The sequence below is a fragment of the Carettochelys insculpta genome, chromosome 6, assembly GCF_033958435.1.
Source record: "Carettochelys insculpta isolate YL-2023 chromosome 6, ASM3395843v1, whole genome shotgun sequence".
In the NCBI taxonomy this organism is placed as follows: Eukaryota; Metazoa; Chordata; order Testudines; family Carettochelyidae; genus Carettochelys; species Carettochelys insculpta.
This window is the reverse complement of record NC_134142.1, coordinates 59,618,849-59,634,581: the sequence shown is the minus strand read 5'-3', so window position 1 is coordinate 59,634,581 and position 15,733 is coordinate 59,618,849. Positions and strand designations below refer to the sequence as shown.

At 44.4% G+C, this 15,733-nt stretch overlaps 1 protein-coding gene across 5 annotated transcripts in view; it reads right to left on the bottom strand.

Annotated features, from left to right (window-relative positions):
• BUB1B (BUB1 mitotic checkpoint serine/threonine kinase B) overlaps nt 1-15,733 on the bottom strand; it is a 223,788-nt gene that overhangs the window by 197,349 nt on the left and 10,706 nt on the right. Inside the window, exon 1 of one of the 5 annotated variants that reach the window (XM_074996969.1) lies at nt 2,620-2,699. The exons of the other annotated variants lie outside the window; for them this stretch is intronic. The gene's annotated coding sequence lies outside the window, so the exon portion shown is untranslated. Of the gene's footprint in view, nt 1-2,619; nt 2,700-15,733 lie in introns of those variants that run through there. 5 annotated transcript variants of the gene reach the window in all.

Here is a 15,733-nt window from a genome sequence, read left to right as displayed (position 1 = left end):
CTTCAGTCTTTAGAAGGAATTAAATGGTACAGTCTTCTCCAAGTTGAATGGAAAACCACTTGACCTTTGGAAAGGTGTCAGTTCCTTATGACAGTGCTTTTAGCCAAAGAGTGTGCCGTGACACTGATTTGTCATTGAGGCATAGGTCTAGTGCAGAACTGCTAATCTCCTTCAGGTTTAAGAGGCTGTTTGCTGCCAGGACTTCTCTGCCAAAAGATAACATTATAATCCTGATAATCAGGCACTCCGTGATGATAGAATGGCAGCTGCCTGCACCTGTATGAAGAGTTTCCTCATTCTGACAAGGTTGTTAAATATGGAAAAGCCATTTCTGCTGTTTCTTATGGAACAAAGCAGAAACTTTTACTCAGAGGTGTCTGAATGTAATGTCTAGTCCTAAACTAAAAATGGAGAAGATAGAACAGACTACACCCATCTCTCAAGAGTTATTACCAAGCATAGGTTTCTATAGAGATGAATTGTTTACTGCTTTATAAACTATGAATGAGAACTGCTGTCAATTATAACTTTTACACGAGTGTTTAACCAGACAGTGACCTGACTGGCTTTAAACCAGGTTTGTGTCTATATACAAGATAATTAATATGTGATAATAGTGACTGTCAACTTTGTAAGAGGCTTAAACTGAATGTGATCATTTCTCTAAAATAATTGTTACTTTGGTGTTTTGATGACGTCCCTCTAACCAGGCCTGTGTAACTGAGCTAGCAAACTTCAAAGCTCCATGCACAACAGGACATCCCTGAGAGCACGGCTGCCATGCTATGCTTGTTCTTTATCCCCTGCTGAGGCAGAAAGGGGAAAGTTCCCAGATTTGTTCAAAGTGTACCCATGCATGAATAATCAAGTAGGATGATAGGTATGGACACCAAAACACAGTTGACATATGTCTGTGTTTTGAAAAAAGCCTGTATGACCACAACTCAGTCATGACTGAAAAACTGAGATGAGAGGATCATGTCTTGGCTTGACTGCGGACAATGTTGTATTTAGCGTAGATGGGGCCATAGCAAGAGCCTAGTTTTCTTTAAAAAATATTCTTTCCTGACATCCCTGGCAAAAAAAAGCTAGTGAAACATTTCTGAACATAATGATAACAATTTGGTTCTGTCTATACAGGCAAGTTCAGTCAGTCAGACAACACGGTTGGCTTATTACTGTATTTAAGCATGGTAGATTTTATAATGCAGCAGGGTCTAAGATAGTTTTATTCTTTACATTCCACTAGTACCTTGGCACTATGCCCCAATCCATTCCGTTCTTGGCACCCTCCATTCCAAGGATCTTTTGCATTGGCATTGTAACACAGTCCCAACCAATTCACAACAACCCCAGATGGCATCACAAGCGTATTTCCCCTTACTGCACCCTCACACTTGAGAAATTCATGTCCCACTGTACTGTAACCTTACCTCTACATCTGATGGCTATGCCTTTAAACAAAATCATTCTGAAATGTAGCTGAAAACAACAGGACTTATTTATGATGATTGTGAGGTTCTTTAAGGTTACAGGTCTTTGTAAATGTAACAGGATTTACATTTACACAAGCTGTCTTTTTTTTTCCCCGTCCCCAGTACTGGCTTTTTACAGTATTGTGCTTTAGGCTCTGCAGACTTGATTGACAATTGCTGGGTTACTTACTACTGCAGACTGAGGTGACTCACTTGAGATTTCTGCAGTGCAGGTGCTGAAGAGTCTGCAACTTCTAATCTGCTTGGGACTCTTGTATGCTCCTGGTTTCTGCATGTTTGAAGACAGTGCATGTTTAGGAGTGCCAGGTGGGGGTGGGGGCTTAGGGTGCAGAAATAAAGTGGGAGGGAAGGTGACAAACTCAAATTACTCTCTGGTTTTCTAGAAACACCTGTTTCCTGTTGTTGAATGGTTCCAGTAGAAGCTGTATTGTTTGTTTTAATTAACTTGTTCTTTACCCACTTGTACCCCAAATCCTTAGCCCCAGAGTTTGCTTTCTGAAAGAGATGAGCAGCAAGTGAGTGGGATTCCAAGAGGAAATGTCCCTGAGGACTACCTGTACGGACTGAAGTGAGAGATGCTACACACATATACATAATGGGAAAGCAGGAGAGGCAGAAGAGATAAAGTCCCATAGGGATAGCTGTGTTAGTCTATATCTGTAAAAACAATGAGGAGTCCTGTAGCAGCTTAGAGGGCTCCTTGTTGGTTTTTACAAGTCATAAAGGAATTCTGTGAACTGAGACAGATCTGAAGGTATGAAGACTCTGCACTAAGAAAGGTGATAAGAACGCTGTATAGAGGGGAAAGGACTAAGCCCTTCCTGCACTGTTGTCCTTTCTACTCCAGCAAGTTTACCATTGCTGAAAATTGTTATCAGCTATTGCTCCCCTTCCTGATGATGACAATTTAGTTGCTTAGCAGATGAGACAAAGTGTTTTCACCACTGTCACAGAAAGCAAAATTGAGACTTGCTGCACCAAGTCTCTGAAAGTCCCACACAAGGAACTTGATGTATCTCAAGGAAAAAGGACTGAGATATGAACCAGTAATTTAGACACGCAAGTATTTCAAACCTGATACGTAGGCCCTGAGGCCATTTCTGGCAGAGACATCTGTAATTACCTGTTATCCAAGTTCTCACCGTCTCTTCCTCCTCTCCGAAGTTGCCTTCCACTTTTAAACAGGAGATGGAAGAGAGGGTAGGGGCCGAACAGGGAGATGTGCAGAGTTGTAATGTTAAAAACAATTTCCCCGTGCTTAGATTCTGCAGTCTTAATGCAGCTTTCTTTCCCTCTATTGTTAAATGGCATTGAATACCATCAAAACAGGAAACGGCTTCCTCCAACCTCTGACACCAGTGAACACAGGCCAGCTGCTGGTAGCTGAAAGTGGCCTCACCATGGCCACAATGTACTTAGAAAAAGTGTCTGCATTTTCTGAGGGGCACTAAGGGATGAGAGAGAAATATAAGTGAAGTCTGCTTTTGTAGGTAAATGCAACAGCTCCTCAAAGAGAACTGTAATGTCACTGGAAATCTTTGATGGAAACTTTTCAAAACCGCAGTTCTGAACTTAGGACAAATTAAAGTAAAAGTAATAATGTTCAATATAATCTCTATCACTTCACTTCTCTTGAACACCAACTGTACCTCACTGATGATATACAAAGCTCTTAACCTGACATTCATGTTAGTTTCACTCAGGTTATTGAGAAATTATTGCCTTACAAGCCATTCCAATTTGTGCTACGATCTTCTTAGATCTCACAAGTCAAGTCAGATTAGTATTGGTTTCCAAGACTTCCAGTGAACACACAGGTGCAACAGCAAATGTCTTTGGTAAGTTGGTAGGTAACTTCCTCCCCAGGGAGAAAAACCTGAGCCTGGTATTAGGAAGCTCTATGCAGCTGGTGTTCCATTTTCTCGATGAGATGTAACATAGACGAGTTTAACAATTTCATGGCTTTTTTGTAATTATACTATCTTCTATTATTACCAGGCCACATCGCAGCATATGTAATAACCTCATTCTTCTTACTTCAACATCTCATTGCATTTTCAGTTGGATATGGTAATCTCTATTTCATCTCAAAGTTGTTGTGAATAGCAGAAATGATGTGATCACAATATGTCCCCTTCCTACCAGAAAGATATGGTTTGGTACGTATTTATGCCTTGTATCACATTCTCTTTGTGCATCTGATCCAGCACCACTGAAGTTCACAGAAGTTCTGCCATTAACTTTAATCAGGGTCTGACTGAGCCCCACATTATGTGAACTGTTCGAAGCAACTAACAGTCTTTGCCAGAAAGAAATTACAGTTTACAGAACATGTCACTCCAACTGTACAAGTTAATTAGCTGTTTTCTGAAACCCCATTGACTTTAGATAGGCTTTAAAGGTTATAACTGAAGGGAGAATTTAGCCTTTAATGTTAACGAAGTATTTTGAATGTATGACAGGCAGTCCAATAGCAATGACTATTGCCAATTATTGTTACAGTATTAGTATAGTAATAACTAGGTTTTACTCTTCTAGAATCTGAGGATCTCTCAAGAAAGTTAAAAGGGAAGAAACCAATAGACTTAAGAAAAAGGAAATTGTGTTTGCCTGTGTATATGAAAGGGAGAGAGACACATGTCTGATAAAGGGCTCCAGTGTTTGAAGATCCACATACATTTATGCTTATCCTCACTATAAAGTCATACAGCATGGAGAAACAGACTTGGAGAAACTCCTGGCATCTATCCCCATTACGGCCAAGTTGCTGGCAGTAATGAAAGTGAGGAAGGGGTTCCACATCTTAACATGAATGAGGTAATAGGAATCGATCTTGAAACTGAAAGACAGCCTGAGGGATCAATAAAAGACAAGAAATAGGTCTCTTTAGGAAATTCATGAGTGAGGAGCCAGCCTACTTCTGCTCTTCTTATTAATAAAGACAGCCAGCGAAATCTACTTCTCTCCATGGAGAGCTGGGAACAAGAAATAATATGGCCAGAATATGGAAAATTGATGAGAAAAGAGTAGTATGAAAAGGTGCAATCAGGTTATATAATAATCACGATACCATTTACCTTCCAGAGCCTCTCTCCAGCTGCAAGTTGATCTGCCAACCAGAATGGCATTCTGAATACCTTTCCCAATCATCCACAGAGATTCCAAAGGAGATTAAGTCATCCAAAATCTGAGCAGCAGGCTGCCTCTCTCTCTCTGCCCTTCACGACCTTCAGAGTATATCACACATTCTTCAGGATCCTGTCATCCAGCATTTGTTTGACATGGTCAAGCCACGTGAGCTTTTCTTACTAATCAATGTTCCTATGAATTCCATACCAGCATGATTTAACATTTCCACGTCACCCTGTCTTGCCATCATCTTTGAAAAATTTTGCACAAGCATCTGATGTGAAAACTGTTTAGTGTTACGGTACCTTGGGCATAAGTCATCCATATTCCTGAGTTATAAATAAGAGTGGATAAAACATGTTTCATAAATTCAGATTTTCATGTTAGTTGACCATTCATTATTGTTTCAGGCTCAGTCTTGCAAAAGACCAAAGTTCCCAGCTGCTTTGCCAATGTTACTGGAGATCTCAGCATCAAGATTTAATTTTCTGGTAACAGTACAGCCAGGGAAGCAAAACTGATGAACAACTTCCAAATGAATACTGCCGAAGTTGATATTTGGAACTGGTTCTGAAGAACCATGGTGCATGATAACAGACTTCTGCAAGCTTATTGCTAGCCTAAAGATTTTGCATGAATCAGAGAACTTGGAAATAAGATCCACAAGGGCTGCATCATCTGCAAACAACAGGTCCCTTACGATAATCTTCTTCACTATTGCATCAGCTCTGAATCTTGCAATGTTAGAACTAGACATGCGGTAAGTTACTTTAAGACAGACACTCCTTCAGTCATCACAAAACACATGTTGAAGCAGAAATGAGAAATACATGCTAAAAAACGTAGCAGCCAGTACACAGCCCTGCATCACTCCACTTCAGGTTGAATACCCAACGGGCACAATCTAAGTAACTTCCCTAACACTTTTGTTGGAGAAGCCTCTTTTCTATCCTTGCTCTTCGCTTCTTCAAGGCATTTCTTCACTTCTTGCTTTTTAATAGTTCTGATGGTGGGGAGGTGGGGCAAAGGGGTCAGTTAGCTCTGAGCTTGACGTTTTGAAGAGGCCCAGAGCTCCAGCCGCCCCTGCTGCCAAAGAAGTAGGGGCAGCGGCTGGAGCTCCAGGCCCCTTGGAATTGCTGGGGCAGAGCTGCTGCAGATGGCTGTGAATGAGGGGGCAGCACCACAGTCTGAGTGGCGCTGAGGGCCAAATGCCCTAGGTCCTGCCCCTTCCACCTTTGGCCCCACCCCTTCTGGGGTATGGAGCCAGGCCCCACACCCATCTTGCCCAAGGGCGCCGCAGCAGCTGTCAGCACTCTTGCTCCGGAAGAAGTCCCATGTTCATTCCCCAAATTATTAAAGGCTGGAAGGCTGCACTCTGGTTATAATGGATGTGGTTTACTAAGCTACATGTTTATTCACAGATGAGCTATCAATGAGGAAGAGAAGCTTGAACCAGCAAGCTAGTTCCTGACCCTCAGCCCTGTACACATGAGCTACTATGGATGCTACCGGAGCACAGGAAGGGAAGAGAGGCAAATTTTAAGGAGTTGCCATTGCTTTACCTGTATCCAGGGTTTTTTTTCCAGTGAAATGCACTGGAACAGAGTTCTGGTAGTAGTAGTAGAGTAGTAGAGTTCTGGTATCTTTTCTGGAAGCCACAAGCCACATATGCAGGGGTTGGCAACCTGCAGTTCTGGAGCTGCATGCAGCTCTTTAAGGACCCACTTGTGGCACTGAGCGCTGCTGCTACTTACTCTACTTGCAGCTCTGGCGGCTGCCACCCCTTAAACAATGCCCACAGTTTAAACTAAATTTAGGTTTTTTGAGTAAACGACAGCAGCCTCTGGAGCTGCTGAGCAGTCAGCTGTGGGAAGGAGCCCCAGAAAATGAAGGCAGCAGGGCAGTGAGTTGCCTGTGCACTGCACACGGCGGGAAACCTAAGCCTGCAGGAGAGCCGGAGGGAGAGGTGGCTGAGCCTGCCCCTGCCGGAGCTGCACAGAGAAGGAGGTGGCAGGGAGGGGAGCAGCGGAGGCGGGGGTGGCAGCCATAGATAAGCAGAGCAGGAACCCGGCTCATCAATCCCCCAGTAGCTCACTGCCCCCTGATTGTGCCAGCGAGATGGGGTGAAGAAAGCATCCGGCTCACCCCGGCCATGGCCAGCGCTGCTTCCTCAGCTCCCAGCCTGGGGGACCTGTTCTTCCTCTGGCTGCCACCTTAGTCTTGCCAATCTAGCTGGCACTGGTTGCCTGCTGCAGCCCACTCCAGGTGCTGTTCTCAGTGGCAGCAGCTGGGGGAGAGTAGGAGGCTGTGCTTCAGCCGTGGCAGGGAGCTGCTGCCAAAGGGTGAAGAGGTGGCTGTTCTTCAGCCAGCTGTTTGCTCCCCCTCCACTGCTGCTACTACCACTACCAGCTCAGAAGTGCCAACCTGCAGCACCTGGCACTAGCGCCACCACTGCCTGGATTGCGCCATCTGCCTATGCAGCAAGGGAGGCAGGGTGGGTACCAGCCCTGGGCTGCCACCTTATACCTCAGCAGCCAAGGTAGGTGAGCAGTGCACAGAGCTGTCATCTGAGGCAGCTCTGGGGATGAGGTGGGTGGGTTGGGGGCTGAGAGAGGTTAAGCCTGGGGGGCAGGGTGGTGGTTTGGGGCTGCAAAGGGTTAAGCCTGAGGGTTGGAGAGGGCAGGTTGGGGCTGCAAGGGGTTTAAGACTTCAGTTTGGGGGAGTGGTTTGGAGCTGAGAAGGGTTTCAGCTGGGTGGGGTTGGGGGCAGTTTGGGACTGCAAGGCATCTAAGCCTAGGGCTGTGGGGGGCAGTTTACAGCTGAGTTCCGGCACCCTTTTTTCTAGAACAAAAAAAGAACTGCCTGTACCCATGGGAACATATTTAAAGTGCACAACAAGGAAGACATGTGGTCATTCAGCTTCCCGGTTCCTACTGTTCACCTCTGCCTGGCATTCTCAGGATTAATCTGATCCCCCACCATATGCCTCCAAGGTAAAATATACTGGGGTAGAGAAATAAGTATGATTGGAGAGTTAAGAAATACTTCAAGGGAGCTCTAAAAATAGCTGTGTAGACAATGCTTGGAGTCATGGCTTGATCTACAGTCTAGGCTCTGAAGCCATTCTTCACAGCCTGAGTTCCAGCTTCAAAGCACTTTCTATACTCCTGTCTTTCATGAGTCCCTCAATAGCCCAAAACTGTTGTACCCTGCATGTCCCAAAGAAAAGAGAACCAAACGTTCCTTATTTCTGTGTAGATGTTTTCTGTCACTTCTGAAGGAATGACCAACCACAAGTGGTTAGGGATGGGTATATGACCTTGGTGCTGATGATACACACCTATTACCTTGGCAACCTGCCAGTCAACTTGTTTTTGAAATTTAATAGCCTTCATCATTTTAAAGACACTAACTGGCATTCTTGACATAGTATTTCTTCTCTACTAATTTTCTGGCATATAGCTTTTCTATGGCTACATTAGGGTTAACTGTCTTTTGTTCAAGGAGTCTGTTAAATGTTGACACAAAGTTTTTCCTTCTGCCCATTAGTCTCTGAACTGGTGACCTTAATAAAGCTGTGAAGTGTGTTGCAATATTCTAACAATGCTAATTATAGACCTCTTGAGCATGCTGGGGTTTTGTTATGATCAAGTTCTTTGCATCTGTACTAACTTTTCTGCTAGCCTGTTGGACTGTGTGTACTTAGGGTTTGAGGTGGTGTGCCTGAATGATGGATCAAAGAGAACTGCCAAAATGAACCCCTTGTGAATTGTGGGCCATTATCTGTTATTAACCCATATGGAGTCTCATGGTGAGAAAGCTGTAATTTACAATATGTTATTACATTGTTGCCCAATGTGGTATATAATAGCTCAACTGAAAAAAAGACTGGTAGTCTACTAATCAGGTAATATTTCCACGTAAGGCAACTAGATCTTGGCCAAAGGTAATCAACAATTTATTTTTATTTCTAGTGGTTCTTCACAGTCTGTTTTCTGCCTCAGACTACTGCATGCAGCAGCACAGATTATTTTTTTCCTTTTTTTTTTTTTTTTTAGTATTTTTAGCCAATATTCAATAGCTTCCTGGAAAATTTGGTAGCACTGCAACCACCTATTCACATTCCCTGTGGTTCTTATTCCAGACTCTAGGATTCTGGTGGTTTCATCTGCTCCATTTTTGCCAAAATTTCAGTTTGCTTCTGACACTATAAATGGGTAGCAATTAAGAGTGCTGATAACAGACTTATCTTTATTGCCTCACCCCAAATACATTATATGAGTCAGGGTTAAAAAAGGGCAATACTGCTGTCACATGTCAGTATTGAGATTCCTCTTGTTACTGCTACAACTCCTACCTGTTGTCTTTGGGGTAGGGGACAGCAGCAGAATGGGGGGCAGATGGTCTCTCTCTTTCCCTCCACCATTTTTACAAGTTGTCTCCCATTCAGTCATTGCAATGTTCTTCCATTACTCTCTCCCTCTGTAATCTTTCGTGTCGCCTTCTGGAAGCTCCAACATGCCTCCCCGTGATTTCTCTCTCATCCTCCCAATCTGGGATATTCTCCTTTCTTCCTTATCTAGGGATATCTTTCTTTTCCTTGTCTCCAGGGTTCTCACCGTTTCTTCCTTTTCCCCATGTTCTTTGTGTGTTTTCCCCAGTGTTTCTCCTTCCTCTCTCCTGAACTCCTCTCTGGGAAGTTGCTTTCTTTGCTTATGGTTGATAGGGTCTGGTAACACTCTGATGTTTCACTGAAATGCACAGCAGTAGTTCTCAACCTTTCCAGACTACTGTACTATACCCCTTTAGGGAGTCTGATTTATCTTGCATACCCCCAAGTTTCACCTCTCTTAAACAATACTTCTTTACAAAATCAGACCTAAAAATACAAAAGTGTCTTAAGACACTATTACTGAAAAATTGCTTACTTTCTCATTTTTACCATACAAAATAAATCAATTGGAATACAAATATTGTACTTATCTCCAGTGTACAGTATATGAAGCATATAAACTAGTAATTGTCTGTATGAAATTTTAGCTTTGTACTGACTTTGTTAGTTTGTTTTATGTATCCTGTTGTAAAACTAGGCACATATCTAGATGAGGTGATGTACCCCTTGGAAGACCTCTGCATACCCCTAGTGGTACACATACTCCTACTTGAGAGCCACTGACTTACGAGTAGGGGAAGCGATGCAGCAGAAAGGCAAATGCCAGCAAGTACAGCAGTGGCTCCTAGTGGTAGAATGGGAGAATTGTAGGCAAAATTTCCCTTCCGACAACCTTGCAGAGAAGGGAAGTATAATTATTGCAATTTTATAAGGAGGGGAACTGAGGTACTAGTAGAACAAGTGACTTGTCCAAAGTCGTAAAGCATGGGGACATAGCTCAGATCTCCTACATCCCAGAACAGTGCTTCCACCAAAAGACCATTCTAATTTCTGTTACCAGGCGTGTATGGAAATGGGCTTCTCTTGTGCCCCAGTATCCATGATCACAGAAGTTTCCAAAAGACAGTACATTATAATTGTTGGGTTTTTTTTCCATTTCTGTTCTCCTGTTTCATCACCACGTGCAATATGCAACTCTTGGACAATTTCCCATGGACCTACACTACAATCTGAGAGCATTTTTGACTCTTTTCCTATGTTGCCCCTTATGTATGGAACAATCTCAGCATAAAAATCCATCAAGCTATCAGTGTCCCATCAAATTCCTGGTTGAAACTCTCGTCTCTCACGATTCTATGACTGTCTCTTACAACAGCTAGGCATCTGAGGTGCCGTGACTGTACCTTATCATACTGATCAGCACAGTCACTACTATCTTGTGCTCCCTCTGTTTTCTCTTCTCTTATCCCTAGAGTACAAACTCTTTACAGCCGGGCCATCTCTTTGTTATACATTTGTTCAGTGTCTAGCACCAAGAGAAAACACTGTTGTTGACAGAAGAGCTTAATAATGGAACTGCAAGTTTGTCTGCTTCAATGGCAAATACATGGCGTGGTTTTCTGTTTCCATGGGACTTCAGCAAGAATGTGTTCTGTCACCACTATTGTTCAATATTGGCATTGATTGGTTGATGAATAAGCTCAAGGAGACACTGTCAGTGGCACTGAGCTGAATATTGTTATGCTTTGACATGTCAAATATGTCAATTATATTGTCTGATTGGTTCAGTTTGGTGAATTGTTGCAGTTGATAACCAGCCTGGATGGGCAAGAAGCAGTGTGGTTTGGTCTGCTTATTAATCCCCATAAAATCAAGTTCCTCACCATGACCATCAAGCAGCTTTTAACTTCAAAATACCACTGCTGCCATGTTTCAAGCCCTTCTGTGGCCTCTGTGGAGATATTGTGGTGTTAATCTTACTACAAAGCTGTGAGTCCTCAGAAAAACAGTTAGACCAACTTGATTGTGCCTGTGTGAAACTTGGGTGCTGAAGAAAGCTAAAATGCACCAAACTGATGTTTGTGATTCTTGTCATCTTCAACAGCTGTCCCATAGTAAATAGTAAGACAAGATCAGCAAAGTGTAACTGAACTTATCATCCACTGCACTGATTCTTTTTCAATGGCTTTCTTCATATGGATAGACTGTTAGGATGGAAAATCAATTAAATGCATTTACTAAGGCATGCACACAGCGATCACATTGTTACCAAAAGCTTTGGTAGTGCGACAGGATTTCTAGTGCCACATGTAGACTGAACACCAAGCCAGACTTGCTTAAGGACCTCACTAGAGATCAGACTGGGTGGCACTCAATTTGTAAGGATTCCCTTAGAAGTTTGTCCCTCAACCTGTAAGGAGGCTACATCCCTTACGAATTTGTCATCATAATAACACAAAAGGGGTTTGGCCAGTACAAATAATACTACTACTGATAACGTTGACGTTCCAATAGAAAGTCTATACTCAGTGGACTTAGGGGAAAAATGGGTTATTCATGTGCAATCAAATCAGATGTTTGCATGTTATGTGGACAGTCATCAGAAAGATTTTGCCTCAGCAACACTTGTTAGGTTGGCACTGGAGCTCCCTGAAGTGGCACCTTCATGGCACTCACTATATGATTCTGCTGATGTGCCACCCCATACCCAGTTTCTTACTGCTGGCAAATCCAACAGAGGGGAAGGTGGGTGATTATTGGAATGGAATTGAACAACACCTCTTGAAGAACAACAGTTATGAGAAGGTGAGCAACCATTTTTTCTTCTTCTTCAAGTGCCTGTTCACATCTGTTTCACTTGGGTGACTCCCAAGCTTTACCCTGGAGGCAGGGTCAGAGTTGAGGAATCACAGATTGGATCATCACTCTGCCAAACAATGCATCATCTATGGAGTACTGTGTGCTAGCATAGTGAGAGGTGCACGTATGCACCAAAGAAAAAGATGATACTATGCAGATTTATGGGGCCTGGGCCAGGAATGCAGCTGATAAGGTTTGTGCCAATGTGTAATGTCCTGTAATATGCTGGGACTGGGACCCAGGCCAGCTCATAACATAGGCATGTTATCCAGGAAGAGAGATGTTGGGAAGAGATTGGAAGTCCTTTCATCTGGTCTGCCACCAGCATGAACAGCTGGTTTGACTTCCTGAACAGCTTAATGTACTAAATGTAGAAAGTCAGCGCGCACCAAACATCCAGCGAGTCAAGTCCCTGGTCTCTGGTGCTGCTGGTATGCTGTCTGTGATAGAAGACAGGATAGTGTGAAATTGTGACACCATCTTGGGAAGAAAAGCTGAATGAGACATGAGTTACATCTTGTTCTTGTGAAGACAGAGTAGGGTGGGTCGGAAGTTAGTGCCTTCAGTTCAGTCACCCCCTTAGCTTATGTGATGGCAGCTAGGAACGTCACCACTTGACAAATAGAGCCATGAGCACACTGCCAGTGATTCAAAAGGGGGCTCCACGAATCTGGAGAGGACCAGGTTAAGATCCTATGCAGGCTGTGCGTAAAGCCTTTCCAGACCCTTAAGAAAATGCTCTACCATAGGGGTTGGTGCATACAGAACGTCTAGGCACTCCTGGATGAAAGGCGAAGATAGCAGAAAGGTGCACCTTAATGGATGACACTGTCAGGTCTTGTTGTTTTAAGTACAGCATATAGTCCAAAATAATCGGTACGGATGCCTGAAGCTGAAGTGTGTGATGTTCAGCATACCAGCAAGTGAACCTCTTCCACTTGGCTAGACAAATGTCCCTGGTGGATGGTTTTCTGCTAGTAAGACTTCTTTTACAGGGCCTGAGCACCACAGCTCCATTAGATTTAACCTTGAAGATTCCAGGCTGTAAGATGGAAAGTCTGGGGTCTGGGGGTGAAAGCAATTGCGGTCCTGTGTGATCAGATCCAGGTAGCACAATAGAGCAACAGATCCAGAAACATGGTATATCAGTATTTTCAGGACACACTGGAGCCAGCAGGATTATCTTTGCCTTTTCTCTGCGGTTCTTGAGCAGCACCTTGTGCACATGTGGGACTGGCAGAAACGCGTGCATTAGGCAGCTTCCCCAGAGTAGTAGCATATCTGAGACTGAATCTGGGCTGTGTTTCTGGAAGGAACAGAACACTGGACACTTTCCGTTGCTCTGGGTGGCAAACAGATCTACCGGTGGAAACCTGCACCTTTCAAAGATAAAGATAAAGCACCCCCAGGGCCGCTGCGCAGATTTTCCTGGAGGGTCTCTCTGAACTTTTCAGCTTTCTCTGAGTTTGCCGTCTTTCTGGCGTCAATGCAGGGCCTTCCAGCAGGTTTAGAGCGGTACAGCTTCTTGGGTCTCAGCTTGAGCTTGGAGCAAACTAGCGAGTGATCTGTATCACAGTCAGCACTATGATAGCTGCGTGTCAGAAGGATGTTTTTGAGGTTATTACGCCTAGTGATGACCACATCTAGTTGATGCCAGTGCTTCGAGCGTGGGTGTCTCCACAACACTCTGTGCTGTGGCTTCATTTGGAAGAATGTGTTTGTGATGCACAGATTGTGGTACGAGCACAGTTCAAGGAGACGCTGTCCATTGTCACTCATTTTTCCCACACCGAAGTGTCCTAAGCAGGAAGGCCATGAGGCCCAATCAGCTCCAACTCTTGCATTGAAGTCACCCAAGATGTACAGTTGTTCACGAGCAGGTATTTGCGCTACAGCAGCACTAAGCATGTCATAGAACTTGTCTTTTACTTCTGGTGTGGCGTACAGGGTTGGAGCATAAGCGCTGATCTGGTGGACAGGACCGGCGCAAGTTTGAAGCGTGATCCGAAGAAGTCTTTCTGATCCGCCCATGACTAAATCAACCATTTGGAGAAGGGTGTTTCTGACAGCGAAGCCAACACCATGCTGTCTGGGTTCGTCTTGGGCTTTACCCTGCCAGAAAAAGGTGTAGTCCTTTTCCTTTAGAGATCCCGAATCTGCGAGTCGCGTCTCTTGCAGTGCAGCGATATCAACTCGGAGCCTCTTCAGTTCCTCGTTGATGACAGCAGTCTTGCGGGTGTCACTGATGGCGTGAAGATCTTCAGTCAAGCCGGTCAGCATGGTCCGCACATTCCAGCAAGCAAGCTTAAATTGTTGATGTTTCTCATTTCTTGTTGATTTTCCTATTGGTTTGCCTCGTGCCCAAATTTCAGTCACTTATTATGGAGACTCTGGGCTGCCCAGACACCAGTGTCCCCCTCTCAGCTTTACTGATATAGTCCAAAGGAGAGGATAACCTCCTCCACATCTGGTACCAGCTCAGCTGCAGGAGTTGCCGGGACAGTGCCAGAAGTTGACACCGAACCGCCTTCGGACTCCACTCCGGATTTTCTGTCAGGGTTTACTCCCTTAGCGTCTCTCCTTCCCAGGATAACCCACAAGGCAGTGGGGTGTGGTAGGACTATAGGTAGGACTATAAAAAGCCAAAAGCCAGTTGTCCAGGTAGGACTATATCTGTACCTGTCTCCTGCAGAGGAAGGCTGCTATCACCAACATGCACCTAACGAACACTCAGAGAACAGTCAATAGGTAGAATAGGAGGACCACAAACTGGTAGTGTTTGTGACTGACCACATATTAAAAACTGTCTGTGTGCAGGCTGAATTTCTATGTGAAAGCGCACATCTTTCATATCAAGGGCCATGTACCAGTCTCCTGGGTCCAGTGAAGGCATGATGGTGCTCAGGAAGACCATGCATAATCGGTTGAGTCCTTGTAGGTCTAAAATAGGTCTGATGCACCTCCTTTGCCTCGGGGGTAAGGAAATAATACAAGTAGAATCCCTTGCCCCTTTGCTCCTGAGGAACCTCCTCCACTGCTGCTATGTAAAGGTACGACTGCACCTCCAGGATAAGGAACTGCTTGTGAGATGGTTCCCTGAAGAGATACAGGAGAGGGAGGGAAGGAGAAGAACTGGAGAAAATACTCTACTTCTACCTGGTGTGGAGGACCCATTGGTTTGATGTTATTTGGGACCATGCATGGTAGAAGCATGACAGTCGATTTCTAAAGCAAGGGAAAGGATCTGGCGTAATGGCCAGCATACCATTCTCAGGCACACTTTCAAAAGGCCTGCTTTGAGGCTGATGATGGCTTAGTTGGGCCCTGGCCCAGTCCTCACTAAGGACAGGTAGGCTTACATCTGCCATTCAACCCATTCTTCTATAGAAGTCCTGTCTGAGATGAGAAGGCTATGGCGCTGCTGCTCAGGCTGTGGTTTAAAATATTTATGCTGGGATACCGAAGTATGCATCCCCTGTGGACTCCATAGTCACCCAGGAATCCTTTAAGCTGTGGAGTCCATCTGCCATGACAATAATCCTGTGCCTTCAAAAGTTAGGTCCTGAATGGTTTGCTGCACTTTGGGAAGCAATCCAAATGCTTGTAGCCATGTGCCCCTTTTCATGACTACCCCCAAAGAGAGGGTGTAGGTGGCAGAGTTTACTGAATCTAGGGGGCTTGAAAGGAGGTTCATGCCTCCACATTTCCTTCATCAATAATAATGGTGAATTTGGCCCTGGAGCCTTACATCATCATCATCATCATCATCATCAACCATGGGCTCAGCGCCCATTGGTATCTGATGCCTCCCACACTATTTTCTTCTACCTTTCCCTGTCCAGCGTGGAGCAGCTTA